This window comes from Onychomys torridus, chromosome 5 (assembly GCF_903995425.1).
Source record: "Onychomys torridus chromosome 5, mOncTor1.1, whole genome shotgun sequence".
Classification (NCBI taxonomy): domain Eukaryota; kingdom Metazoa; phylum Chordata; class Mammalia; order Rodentia; family Cricetidae; genus Onychomys; species Onychomys torridus.
Window position 1 is genome coordinate 64843317 of NC_050447.1, and position 14123 is coordinate 64857439.

At 43.2% G+C, this 14123-nt stretch overlaps 1 protein-coding gene across 3 annotated transcripts in view; it reads right to left on the minus strand.

Moving 5' to 3' along the window:
• The window catches only part of Sfmbt2 (Scm like with four mbt domains 2), a 181266-nt gene that overhangs the window by 74685 nt on the left and 92458 nt on the right, over positions 1–14123 (minus strand). The gene's annotated exons all lie outside the window — the stretch shown is intronic.

The following is a 14123-nucleotide window of genomic DNA, read 5'->3' on the forward strand; positions in this document are numbered from 1 at the left end:
CATGATGCCATTCTCTAGCCAACTCTAAGACTTAGACGGCGTCATGATGGGTGTGCCTGTGCTCCAGCTTTCCCCCCAAAAGTTAACCAATTCTCTCTGACCAACAGGAGATCAGAAAGGAGGAACTCCTTGTAAAATTTTCCATCAGAGGGGCTGGGGAGATGACCCTGTTGATCAACTGTTTTATTCCAAGCGTGAGGTCTTGAGTTCAGATCTCCAGCAGCCATGTAAAAGCCAGCTGCAGTACAGATGTCTCTAACCCTAGAGATGAGTGAGTGGACACAGATCGATCCAGGGGCTAGCTGGCCAGCCAGTTTAGCTGAAATGGCTACCTCCAGGTCCAGTGATAGGCAGACCCTGTCTGAAAAATGAGGTTGAATGTTACCACGGAAGATATCCAGTGTAGACCTCTGTCTTCCACATGTGCAAGCAGGGGTGGGGCCTCCCCCAACATGTCCCACCCCTGAGATGTGGTGGCTTATACCTCTACAGTCATCATTTAGGAGGCTGAGGCAGGAAGACTGTAAACTTAAGGCAAGTCTGAACTACATATTGAGATCTAGCCCCAGCCTGTGCTACAGAGTAAGACTTTATCTCATGAACACAAGAGAAATTCATAAAAGTAAAGAAATAAAACTCCCTAATGCTTCTCCAGTTTGTCAAGAGGATAGACTTTAAGTATCCAACACTTACACTTCTTTTTAGTGTGTGTGTCACCTGTGTGTGAAAGAGCATGTGTATACACCTATATTTACACTTGTATATACACCTGTGTGTGTATGAACATGTGTATACACCTGTGTATGTATACACAGGCTCATACACACATTTGTGCAGATGTCTTTTGGAGGATAGAAGGGACATCAGAAGCCCTGGAGCTGAAGTTCTACAGATGACAGTGAGCTGTTTGACATGGGTTCTGGGAACCGAACTCTGGTTCTTTGCAAGAACAGCAAGCACTCTTAAGAGCTGAGCCTTCTCTCCAGCCCCAGATCCTTTCACTTCCATATCTTCACAGTGATCCATGAAGGTCTCTGCATCCCAAAACAACACATTCAGGGTCTGGGTGAAGGGATTGGTGCCGTGGAGGGGGAGAGGGTGTTAACAGAAGAGATGCAGTCACATGTCAGGGGACATTCAAAGGACCTCACCCATTCAAAACCTATATAAATTCCTTCAGAACTAAACAATCAACCCATTATAAAAATTACATGCATAAGGAAATACTCTCAAAAGCAGATGGTGACTTTGTTGTTTACATGACAAACTTTATAAATTCTTTAAGAACGAAAATCAACACTTTATAAAATTAGAAGCCTAACAAAAAGAATGAAGAGAAAGTCTTCAATGCAGGTGGTGCCACAAAGAAAGCTGCTCCTTCCAAGGCACTTTAGAAAGAGACAAGGAATTCAAAGGGACAGTCCAGGGATCTGGTATGAATTAACACAGACTAACAGAAGCAGGACTGCAAACTGCAAGTGTGGAGGCACAAGAGCTAAACACAAGACTTCCTAATTGACACCTGAGTTAAAAGATTACAATCAATGCTCACCTGCAGACATGGACACCCTCAGTGCTTGTGGGTGAGATCTGAGCCACACTAGTGGGTTTCGCAGGTAAGCGTTTTTCCTCTTTTAAACAAACTCTTTATCCTTTTATTCTGAAGTTATTATCAGACTTCTCTGCATGTGTGTCCTCAACAAGTCAAAGCAGTTATTATTTTGCTGTGTTGACAATACAGACATGTCCCAGGTAACTATGACTGGCCCAGGAGAAGGCACTGATTTCTCAGGATCCATCTGTAGCTTCTCTGCTACGATATGCCCCTCTACTCACTGTGCAAGGCTGCTAGGCTAAACCTGTGTGTGATCTTGCTCACTGATCATAGCAAATGGTAACTTCTAGGCTGCCTCTAATCTTCAAGGCTCTCTGTGGAATTTTCCATCTCTTAATTTGTCTGTAAAAGAGGTCCATCAGCAGTCTAGACTTCTGGTCTACCCAGGCTTAAGCCCTCAGCTCCAGCATCTGTACCAGCTCTGCTTTGTCAACATTCACACCAATCTCTGCTGTGGCAGTTGAACCAGGTTTCCAAGCAGAGCTGATCCACAGCCCTAAAGCCTTTCTGTCCCAGAATCTTAATTTGATGCTAATCACTGACTAGGAGAGCTAAGTCTACATCCATCCTGTGTCTAGGATACACTAGAAAGTCAACCTCTGGCCTCCATATGTACGAACACACACACACACACACACACACACACACACACACACACACAGAGAGAGAGAGAGAGAGAGAGAGAGAAAGGTGGGGGAGGGAGAGAGAAAGGGAGGGAGAGAGAGAACAAACAGTAGACTCTGGGATTCAGCTGGAATTATGCAACTTGGACTTACAGGCTGGAGAGAGGTGAATATAGTGTACAGAGTAAAAAGAAGCCACTTAACACTCCCCCCAAAATACCAAGGATTTAGGATATTTGAGGGATTTGACACTACGTAAGTAAGCAGAGCTCCATGGATGTGCCAGGAGATCCATCATCACTTAGGAAAAAGCAGAAAAAAGATGCTGTTGTTAAAATTCACTCACAGTGGGACTGGTAAGGCAGTCAGATCCATACATTCCTCTCCAAGTGCCTGGCTACCTCTCCCCAATGCTACAAGAGAGTTTTGTGTTCCTGGAGAAAATATGCAACCTCAATTTCCACTGAGATAGTGGAAAACTCATGTGGCTTAAGAGAGAGACTGTACCCTTGACAAAGCTCTAGAAAGTTATCTTCAACTGCTGAATCAAAGATGGTGTTACCACAGATACCAGCACAGAGCACTAAGTCCTTAGGACACTTACAAATATGCCTGTCACATCAAGAAACCCTGTTTACTTACATGGACTGGAGTCCACTTAAATGGCTTACTGAAGAACTACCCTCCTGTAACAAATACCAGTGATGTCATTCGTATCTATAGTCCAAGCCCCCCCCCCATTTTCATTTTACTCTAAAGTAGTTTTTTATTGATTGAAACTAAAAAATCTTCTTTTTTTATGGGAGGACTGTCTTAGCATGCTGCCATGATCACCTCTCCTTGGGGACAAGCTTCAGTGGGATGGCATAGTGAAAGGGATTCTGTAATACCCAGCCTTTTACATGCTCAGGACTCACCAAGTGAGCTTCCTCCAAGACCCAAGCAGGTCTCAGCACGTGCACCCATTGACTCTGCACAGTCTGACGTGGTTAAGTAGTAATATCTGGTAGGTGGAGGCAATAATCCCTAAGAGGTTATGAATGCTTGTCAGCACTTCTGTGGGGTTGGCCACCCTCACAGTGTCAGTATAGTGGTACCTATCCTAGAGAGAGGAGGCTAAGGCACAGAGAGGTTTAGTGACCAACACAGGCACTCAGGGCCCAAATTCAAACACAAACAGCTTGAACGCAAGGCCAGTGTTTTAAAACAATACACCGAAAGTTTGGACTTGTGAGAGGGATTGCCAGGTGAAGGGGTTTGCTGCTAAGCGTGGTGGCTGGAGACTCACGTGGTGAAGGACAAAATCAGACTTTCACCAGCTGTCTTCTGGCTTACACGTGTGCACTGGAGCACAGGTAGGTGTGTACACACACACACACACACACACACACACACAAATTAATTAATTAAATGTGATTTTAAAATCAATAATTTGTAAGGAAAGACAATCCTGTGAACTGTAGGCTCCCTAAAATTTTAAAAGCTATTCATTACCAAGTTGAAAAGTGACAGCTGTTAATAATAATTTACTTAAAAACCTCTCATTTTGACTGTTTATGCATAACAACGTCCAAAGGCTTAGGGGAAAATGTATAACAGAGAGAATTCTGATATTAGAATGGCCTCACAAAATGTTAATATACATCCTGCCATAGTCTTCGCCGATTGTTTTTCAGGGCAAGATTGCATGCAGCCCAGGCTGTAGTCCAACGTCCTCCATAGGGGTGCATGACCCCAAACTTCTGGTCCACCTGCCTCTACCTCTCCAGTGCAGGGTGACAAGTGTGTGCCACTCCACCTGGTTTGTTTTGGGGATTGAACCCAGGGCTTCACGCATGCAAGGCAAGCACTTTCCAATCTGAGCTACAGCCCCAGGCCCTCATCATAATGAATGAATATCCTTTCTTCTTTGGTGCGGTGGTTCATTGAGTAAGGATGAAGGAAGGAATGTGTGCAGCAAAATGCCTTTGGTGCTTTATTAATCACTCCTCATCGATACCTATTTCCTGCTACCAATATCAGTGTGAACCATGACAGGCTAATCTCATTAGTGAGATTACATAAGCTACACTGAATGGCAAGCAGGGCAGATGATGTGGTTCTGACATTGACAGGCTGGAGATGCAGTTTGATACACTGAATATAAACATCCAAGCCGTGTGAAACATGAAGTGGTACTCTGGAGGAATAGGTCTGAACACACCTCCGTGCATTTGGTGTTTCAGCTTTATAGTTCTGACACGAGCTCTTTGTCCTCTCAAAAGCAGAGGCTAGGAATCCATCGCTATCAGTCATGGTGTACCAGCTAACACAGTGGTCACCCCATTGCTATAAACATCAGCATATGGTAACATCTTCCCTTTGAAAGCGGCTGCCGCTCCCAGAAAGAGTAACAGGTGACTCTTCAGGAATCAAACAGAGCCTATGACAGAGAGTCATCTGGGTAGTCTAAGAGCCAAACTTTCCTGGCAGGGTCGATCAAGCTTTGGGTTGAATAAACGTATGCAGAATGTGGCAAAGGACATTGAGTTCAAACTACTACCACAACGCAATGTCAATGTACTTGATGAGGATTTTAATGCAAAAGGGCAAGACAATCATCCCCGTACAAAACCAAATTCTGAGCCTAACTTCCAGAATCTGAAGGCTATAAGAAATTTTCTTGCTATTATGTTGATATGAAATTAAACAAAAAATCCGTATGTAATTTATACACTCCTGACTTCCTGAAGTCCTTAAATCCTTTCGTCTATTGTGCTTACACAAAAGTACAGCAGAGAGTGGCTGGAGAGATGGCTTGGGGCCATGAGCATTTGTTGCCCAGTGCTGAGAGCCAGAGTGAAATCTCAGCATTTACATAATAAACCAGACATCTCACAGACTCCTATGGTCCCCAGCTCCAAGGTGGGAAGGTGGGACAGAGACAAGAGGAGTCCTGGGGCTTGCTGGCTTCCAGTTTTGCCTAGAAAATGCAAAACCCAGGTTCGAAAGGAGAGAGACCCTGCCTCTAAGGAACAGGATGAATGCAGAGAAAGACACACACACAGTGCACATACACTCACACAGACACACAAAAATAATGAATAAATAAATACTGCACAATATTAATCTTTTTAGTTCCAACGTGCCAGTTTTTGGTCTATTGGGAAATTAAACATCACATAGGTTTTTCTTCAAATCCTTAATAACTTGCCTAATATCTAAGAATAGGCTTCAGTAAAATTAAAGGAAAGTTTTAATTAGTACTACATTCAAATTGCTATATAATGAACTCTGGTAACTTTATTCACATAAGCATATGCCACACTTTTTTTAATAAGCCATTTGTTTCATAGTATTCTTTTTTTGTTTGAAGAATAGCTTATTACTCATGTATTCATTAGAAAACAACTCACATAATATTAATTTCATCAAGAAATGACATTGGAATGCCAGCATTTATTAAATCAATAGTATTATTATATTTCAACTCCATCATACTGATTTGAATTTAGCCAGTGAAATATTTATAACAAAAATGTAATGAAAAAATCTATACACTTAACAGCGATAAGCTTTTCCATTTTATGCTCACAGCTGTAAAAAGCAATTTTTATCACCGAGTGGTGCATTCAATCAAGTTAAAAAATAGTAAGAAGAAATGAAGTATTACGTACATCCACCTGGACCACACAACTCATAAAAGGTGATCATGTCAGGGCTATTTCATGGTTAAGTGCAAAACTGATACTACATTATTTGATTAAAAAATTATGTAAAGCCACGGGCATTAGGAATATCTTCGACCGATTAACACCTAGCAATACAGAACTATGGGCAAGTAGCAAGATATCTCCCCTTTCTTATAGCACCAGAAAAAGAAACTCAGGGGAAGAGGCAATGGCTCATAAAAGGCTTCCAGCGCAATCATGAGGACCTGAGTTCAAATTTGTTAACACCCCTGCAACAATCCAGGCACAGCAGCACATATCTGTAACCCCACTGCTAGAAGGTCTGTGACAGGTGATTCCCAAGAGCTCCCTGGAAAGTGAGTTCTAGGCTCAGTGAGTGGCCCTCTCTCAAAAGATAAGAGCGAGTAAGGCAAACATTCAATGCATCCTCCAGCCTTTAAACTGGATGCACAGGCAAGCATAATTAAATACATATGTGTATGCACTAATGCCTATGCGCACAAGTATATGCACACAAAACAAACAAACAAAGCACACCTAGTGTCCAATTTCTATGCATAAACATTAACTTCTGTTCTTTTCTTTCTCCTGCTTCATTAACTCACTGCCAACAAGCCAAGAGGCCCTTTTAAGTTCCCTAGGTAGCGCTCTGGGCAGTATGGGCTGAAAAGGAACAAGACTGGGGGAGGCTGCCCTATCAGCTTCACATCCACCCTGATGACCACCCTGGAGGACACAATTAGCCAGAAGCACCCCTTAATCTGGACCACCTAACTGCAATTCCAGCATCGCCATGGAAACAGGAGACAAATGCTGAGCTGTCTGTCTGTAGAGACTCCACCTTTCACACAGGGAGGAGTTAGCCAAGAACAAGGAAGCACCCAGCCCACTGACTGGTCTACCTTTTCATGACAAGTCACAGTGACCCAGGGAGCCAGCCTCTAGTCGATACTCTGCATGGCAGGAAGACTACAAACGGTAAGGTGTCAACAGCCAATCGGCCACCTCCAAGGCCCTCTCGCAGGTCACACCTGCTCCTTGGTCATCCTTTCTCCAGGTCACAGGTCACAACATAATCATTCCTTAGGTAAGAATTTCTCAAACTTCATGCTGATGACTTTAGGGACCAGGTTATTCCTTGGAGGAAACTGCCCCATAGAATATTTTACCAAATATTTGGCACATTAGATGCCAACAACACAGGACACCTCACTGTGACAATCAGAACATCACTAGATACTACCTTGTGTTCTTTGATGAGCCACACCACACCCTGACCACAGCCCTTCCATGAGGAACCTCGGACTTGGGTGGAGAGAAGAAAGTCAGATGTTCAAAAAGATACCTGAAGTGTAGTCTGCTTCCCTGGCACTTTTCGTGAATGTTTTCAGAATCTCTTACCTAATTCTTCTTCTTTCCAGCATTAACCTATCATTGAAGCCCAGAGTCCTACTGCCCCAGTGACACAAAAACCATTTCCTGTAGCACTGATCCACTTCAATGCTCCCTCAATAAGAGATCTGGGAAACTTGTCTTTGTGCCTGTGTGTGTACAAGCCCATTGTTTTTATTACCTGCCCCCATATTGCCATCACTCTAGGTGCCTAGTGTGTAATGTTAGAAGATGTTGTTGGGAATAAAGGACATAGCAACAAGTGTACCATTACTCTGAGCATGATGTGGTATTTAGGAATTGTGATATAAACACCGTGTAGTTGAGGATGACAGAGGCTCAGGTGCTTCCTATCCTGCATGACTCTCATGGCAGCAATGTGATGTGGTCTGAATGGGAAATGACCCATAGAGTCATGACTCTGAGCACTTGGTACTCAACAATTAGGGACTGTCACCAAAACCAACTCGAGTTTCCATTGGAAAAGGATCGTGGCTTTCATGGGATTTACCCATGGCTTCATTCACTTGTGTTTCTTCATTTGCCTTTGCTGTGATTTTATGGCATTCAAAGGTGCCTAGATAGATAGGTAGATAGATAGATAGATAGATAGATAGACAGATAGATAGATAGATAGATAGATAAATAGATAGATCGATCCATCATTGATCAAGGTCAAGTTGCATGACCTTGCCATGTAGTTCTCATGAGAACCTCTGAAGGTATGAAGATCAAATGAGAAGCTCAAACTTGGTCTTACTGGTTTCCCCACCAGTCACTGCCCTTTGCAACTTCCTGTTCAAGACAGACACTGCATATTAGAGTGCACGTAGGCACCCCTGTGCATTTTTATGGAAAGTAAAATGCCTCCTGAAATGTGATTTAAATGCACAATAAAATGTCCCATAGATGAAGGATTCCAATCATTCTTGTCAATGATGACTGGAGTTTAAATCTTAAAAAATTAAAATGTGGTAGAACAAGCCCTTTGAAACTATGCATCTCATAGAGATTTATTTCCGGCACTCCCAACACACCACAAAACCACTACATTCAGTTCATGCTAACGCTGACATCATCCTGTTTTCCCTGAACCAAAAAGAACTAAAGCCACTCTGGAGTGATAGCCCCAGATAGACAATGGAGAGCTGACACTATGCCTCCATTTTCAATGTTTAAAATTAGGAATCCAGTTACTATATAACAGGCTGCAGAGAGCAGCATGCAGCCCCTGACTGTCACAGAGAACTCTGCATGTGTGTTTTGTGACTTTTATATTACACCTCTTGTTTGACCAGAGTTGCCCTTTTTATTTCATCTACGATTTTTCTCCAATACTCACAAAAACGGCATGGCCCTTGTGGTTCTTTCTTGTTCTGTAATTTGTGTTTGGGCTCAAGAACCCAGAGAATACAAAGAATTATCACAAGCAAGCCCTGCCTCTCATGTGAGTGTGTTGGGGGGTGTGCATATATTTGTATGATATATAAATTCAAGTGTTCTGCACACATGTGCAACATGTGTGGAGACCAGAGGCCATATCTGGTTTCTTCTTTAATTGCTCTCTACCTGGTTGGTTTGTTTTTTAAAGATAATCTTTCACTAAACATGAAAGTTCACAGATTGGTGAGGCTGGTTAACTAGTGAGTTCCAGAGACTCCAGAGATATGCTCATCTCTGATGCATCACACACACACACACACACACACACACACACACACACACACTCACACACACACACACACACATTCTGCCACACCCAGCTTTCTGTGTAGTTTCTGGGGGTTCCAAACTCAGGTCCACATGTTTGTATGACAGGCACTTTACCCACAGACACCCCAACTCCTCTAGCTCCCCTTTCTGTGAGGAGCAAAAGATAGGCATGAAATCGGCTTAATATTTAAAAAGACCGAGAGCCTACGCTTAACATGTCACAGAGCCTTCCAACCCTGGATGGAGAGAGAAACCCCCAGAGACGAAAGCCAGTACAAACATCACCATACAATCCTCACAAGCTCAGTAGTTGACACTGAGTAGATCACAAAAGGACAGCTAACCTGATGGCAGATACCTTTCCTTTCAAAGAACCACTGGGGCCTACCGTCATGAGAAGGAGATATAAACTGTGTGTTATAAATATATATTGCTCAGTGCCTTGGCCAAAGTTCTGCTTCCACACAGAGGACTCAAGTTCCAGGAGAATCTAAGAGTCCCACCCGAGGCAAAGCATAGCTATCACACAGTTCACTCTTGCTATATCTACTGCTGAACAAGAGGAAAGGTAGAAACCATAAACTCTGATGCACAGAATACAGTGGCCCCATTCTTTCTTAACCCTTTGGGTATGGCAGACAGGAAAAAGAGAAAGCATTCCTTGCTTTGCCACACTTGGTGTCTCTCTGGTCCCCAACCTAAGTCTCAAAAACCAAACTAGAGAAGAGACTTACTCTTCAGGGCTAAATACATAACCACACTGACAGGAACATAATTCGAAGCTGGACAACAGAAGACATGAAACAACACTAAGGGGCACACATCTGCAATCCAAGCACTCGCTAGCCTGAAGCAGGGGATCAGGAATCTGAGGCCAGCCTGGGCTAAAACACAGAAGGAAAGTCTAAAGAAATTAGAGGGCACAGAATCTTTGGTGTGTCATGAACAGATTCTTCTGTGCAGGTATGTGCGAGTGTGGGTACGCTCACACACATATATGTGCACATGTGGATGCAGGTCTGAGAGAAATCTATGGGATAGTTCCTCAGGAACCTTGTATTTTTCTTTTCTTCCATATATTTTATTTGTTTATTTGTTTGTTTGCTTGCTTGCTTGCTTGTTTGTTTGTTTGTTTGAACAGATCCCTAGAGCTTTATCGCCTGGCCAGTGAGCCCCACAGGCCAAAAAAAAGTCTCCTCCCCAAGACTGGAATGCACACCATGTCTCCCAGCCTTTTCAGAAGGCACTGCAAAGTATTTACCAAGGGAGTGCTCTCCCCAGCAACATGAGCAAACCCTTAGGAAAGCGTGTGCACGGGATATTTGTATAAAAAAAACAAATGGCCTCAACTAGTCCTCTCTCAGCTGCCCCTTTGCTGTGTTTATGAAACGTAAGCAATCCAGAAGGCAAACACAACGCACGGATTAGAGGCACCTTGTGCCAGTGCACCAAATTTGATCAGCCACTGTGACAACGATTTACAGACGGCGAAGGTGAAAGGTACATTCATCTCCAACAGCTACCTGGATGTACTTTTGGATCTGCTTCACAGCTTTTCGTGTCAAATATGACAGAAAATGAACCCCGCCAGGACACTACAGTATGCCTCACGCTGACTTATGATGAACCACCTGTATAACAGTGCCCCCAAATGATCCTAATCACCAACCTGCGTAGATGCAACAGTCTTATTAAATAAGAAACACAGAGCCAAATGTAGAGTTAAAAGCCCAAGAGGTCAGAGCAGTAGCTAAGAGCCACCTTCTTACCCTTCGCTGCTGCTGCCATCCTTCCCCTGAGAAAGGCAGGACTGGAGAAAACTCTAGCAACAAACCTGAAAATGTTCTATGGCCTAGAGACGTTATAGGCAGTGAAATGTCACAGGGTGGCGACCCCATGTAAACAACCCTACTGTAGGGTCATAAGGAAATACTGGGCATATCATCGTACTCAGCACAAAATACATGACAATGGAGTGGAAGACTGTGCTGTGGGTTTATATGTTTTGTTATATTATACTTTATTGTTATTTTAGAGCACAGCCTTATATTTATTAAAAACGAGATACTTTAAAATGTGAGTTACATCAGCAACAGCCTCATGCATCTCCTGTTTACCACACATTCCAATTGTATGCGTGAAAAGGTTGTGTCAAGGGACCTAAACCATCTGGGATTTTAGAAGAACATTCTGTGCTGTTTGCAGTGTCAAGACCACTGGAGGATGTCTTTCTCAGAAGACACCTCTATTGTTAAACAATGCACAACTGTACTCAGCAGACATACTTTGTTTTCTGACAGGGATACATGGGTCCCAGGCTGGCCTTCAGCCTGCTCTGTTGGCCAAATCTGGCCTAGACCCTCCTCATTCCACTCTGAATAGCTGAGATTGTCCTATCACATAGCGTATGTGGTGGTGGGAATCAAACCCAGGGCTTTGTGCATGCTAGACAACCACTCTACCAACTGAGCCACGTCCCAAGCTCCAGCTGTGCTTTGGATCTATTAAGAACTCTGATGAAATAAAAACCTGTTATCCTGACCTCCCTGATACCCACAGAAACTGATGAGGAATTGGGCAGAGAAGCAATAACAAAGGCAATCATACCTCAAGTTTCCCATGAACATATTACATAAAAACAGCCCTCTCCTCAGCTGCAGTAAGGAAGAACATGGAAGCATGAGATCTGTCTGTTCAGCCATGTCTAAACTGTTCAGTGGTAACACCTCACTACCTGTGGCAGGCAGGAGTCAAGTGAGAGGGAGAAAGAAAATAAGCAGACTAGACACAGAATCCATCGTAGAACACCAGCTCTGTCACTGCATTCCTCCAGTACACTGTGTTTCCATTATCTGTTTAATGAGGAAATGGAGTCTATGTAAGAGGGAACACACATCACCACTTATCACACAGTGGAAGTTCAGAGGTCCAAGGGCCAAAGAGAACCAGGAGCACTGGGGAGGTGGCTGAATGGGTAGAGTGCCTGCCTGTGGTAGAAGCTTGAGGACCTGAGTCTCATCCCTCAAAGACCATTAAAAAAAAAAAAAAGCTTGGCATTGGCAGAGCAGCATGTGGTTATTTATTATTGACCAGCTCTTAGTTTTCATTCTTTATTGGCTCTATTTTGAAACCAAGTTCCCACAAACCTTTTAGGGATATATATTTGAATCTATTTTATCTTTTCTAGATTAATATAATTAAACCTGTCTCTCTTCCTTTTCCCCTCTCCAAACCCTCCTCCCCACCACACCCCTGCATGCCACTCTCTGTGCAGACACCGAACTGGAAAACTGAAACAACAAACCCTGTTGACCACAAAACTGGACGGACACGTTGATCATTGATGGCCGGAAGGAGCTCAGAGGAAAACCTCTTAACAGCTCTTTTTAAAAGATAAAAATAGCACAGTGACAGAGGATGAGTCAGTTAACCACACGGTGGGGATTAACCCAGAGGTTGCAAACAGGTGAATGCTGTTCTATCACTGACGTTTGTGTCCACATACAAAGGGATCTTTAACAGAGTCCTAGAGGAAATTGCCCAGATGGCAATGCAGGCAAATGCGTTCTAAGTAAGAATCATGTGACTGTGCAACACGATCCCCCATGCCATTATTGTTGTTGGTTATTTTTGAGGCAGAGACTCAAGTAGTCCAGGCTAACCCCAAACCCCTTGGTTCTTCTGTCTCTCCCACCACAGTGCTGGGATTACAGTCATGTGCTACCACATCAGGTGTATGAGGTGCTAGAGACCAAACTCCATGCTTTGCACATACTAGCCAAGCACACCACCATGGAGCCACATTTCTATCCCCAGTCCTTCTGTCATTTTTTAAGAATAAGTTACTTACAGAACAGGGATAATTTACTAAAACTTCTAAACCACTAAATCCTTAGGTGGGTTGTCAGGGATAAATCCTTAGTCATTTTCCAGTAAAGCATATTTTCTAATGTCCCTCAGTTTTTATTTTAGCTTAGGGCATTAACTGCTCATCTTTCAACTGAGTTTATATTTTGAGGATTGTCTCTATTGTCCATAAACTGTCAGTCAGAATTCCTTCAAAATGGCGCAGTCTCCAAGTTACTCTGTGTTTTGTCTCGGATCCAGGTGCAGAACAGCAAAAAGCCTGCAGATGAGCTTCTTGGTATATTGTTTCTGCTTGTGTTAGGCAGAGGGAACAGAGCGCTCATGAACATGACTGACTGCACGAAGAGACACGGAGCATGTGGATACATCGCCCAAAGAGATGCACATAATGAGATGCATCCCCTCAAACCGCCTACTTTATCGAAAGTGTAAAAATAATAAAAGGAATTGCCTGGAAACAATGCTCAGATCTGGCCATTAAATGTGCTGAGCTTTGACTTCTGTCTCGTAACAGCAGAACACTATGGCAATTTTCCATGACAACATGCATCCCAGATGAGTCACGGCTGAATTCAAACATATATTTCTGGTGATATAATGACAGAAATACAAGAGAAGTCTGCTCACTGAGAAAGACTGGTCATAACAGGGGGAAATACACACACACACACACACACACACACACACACACATCATCATCATCATCATCATCATCATCATCATCCTCTTCATCATCATCATTATAATACATCTATGGAGATTTATCAGGGCTGGAGAGATGGCTCAGTTGGTAAAGTGTTGGCTGTGAAACCCTGAGGAGTTGAGTTTGGAGCCCTAAACCCATGTAAAGCCATGGCAGCCTGTGCCTGTAATCCCAGCACTTAGTAGGAGGCAGAGGCAGGAGGATGGCTGGAGCCCATTGGCCAGCTAGTCTGGCCAAATGACTAAGTTCCAGATTAAGTGATAGATACTGTCTCAGAAAACAAGGTGGAGAGCACCTTTGTCTTCAACACACACTGGAATGCAAACATATACATGTACCCATGCGCACATATATACATACATATAGCATAAAAAGGAAAGTATGGGGGAGTCAGTCTTATGGAGACCTACAGAAGGATATTGCAGGGACTCTTAAAAATCAATGTGAGAGGAGAAAAAAAAGGCATGAAGCAACTGTAGAGACTATCTGACCTCATCACACACCACACACATTCCAGTAATTCCTCTGAACATAATTAT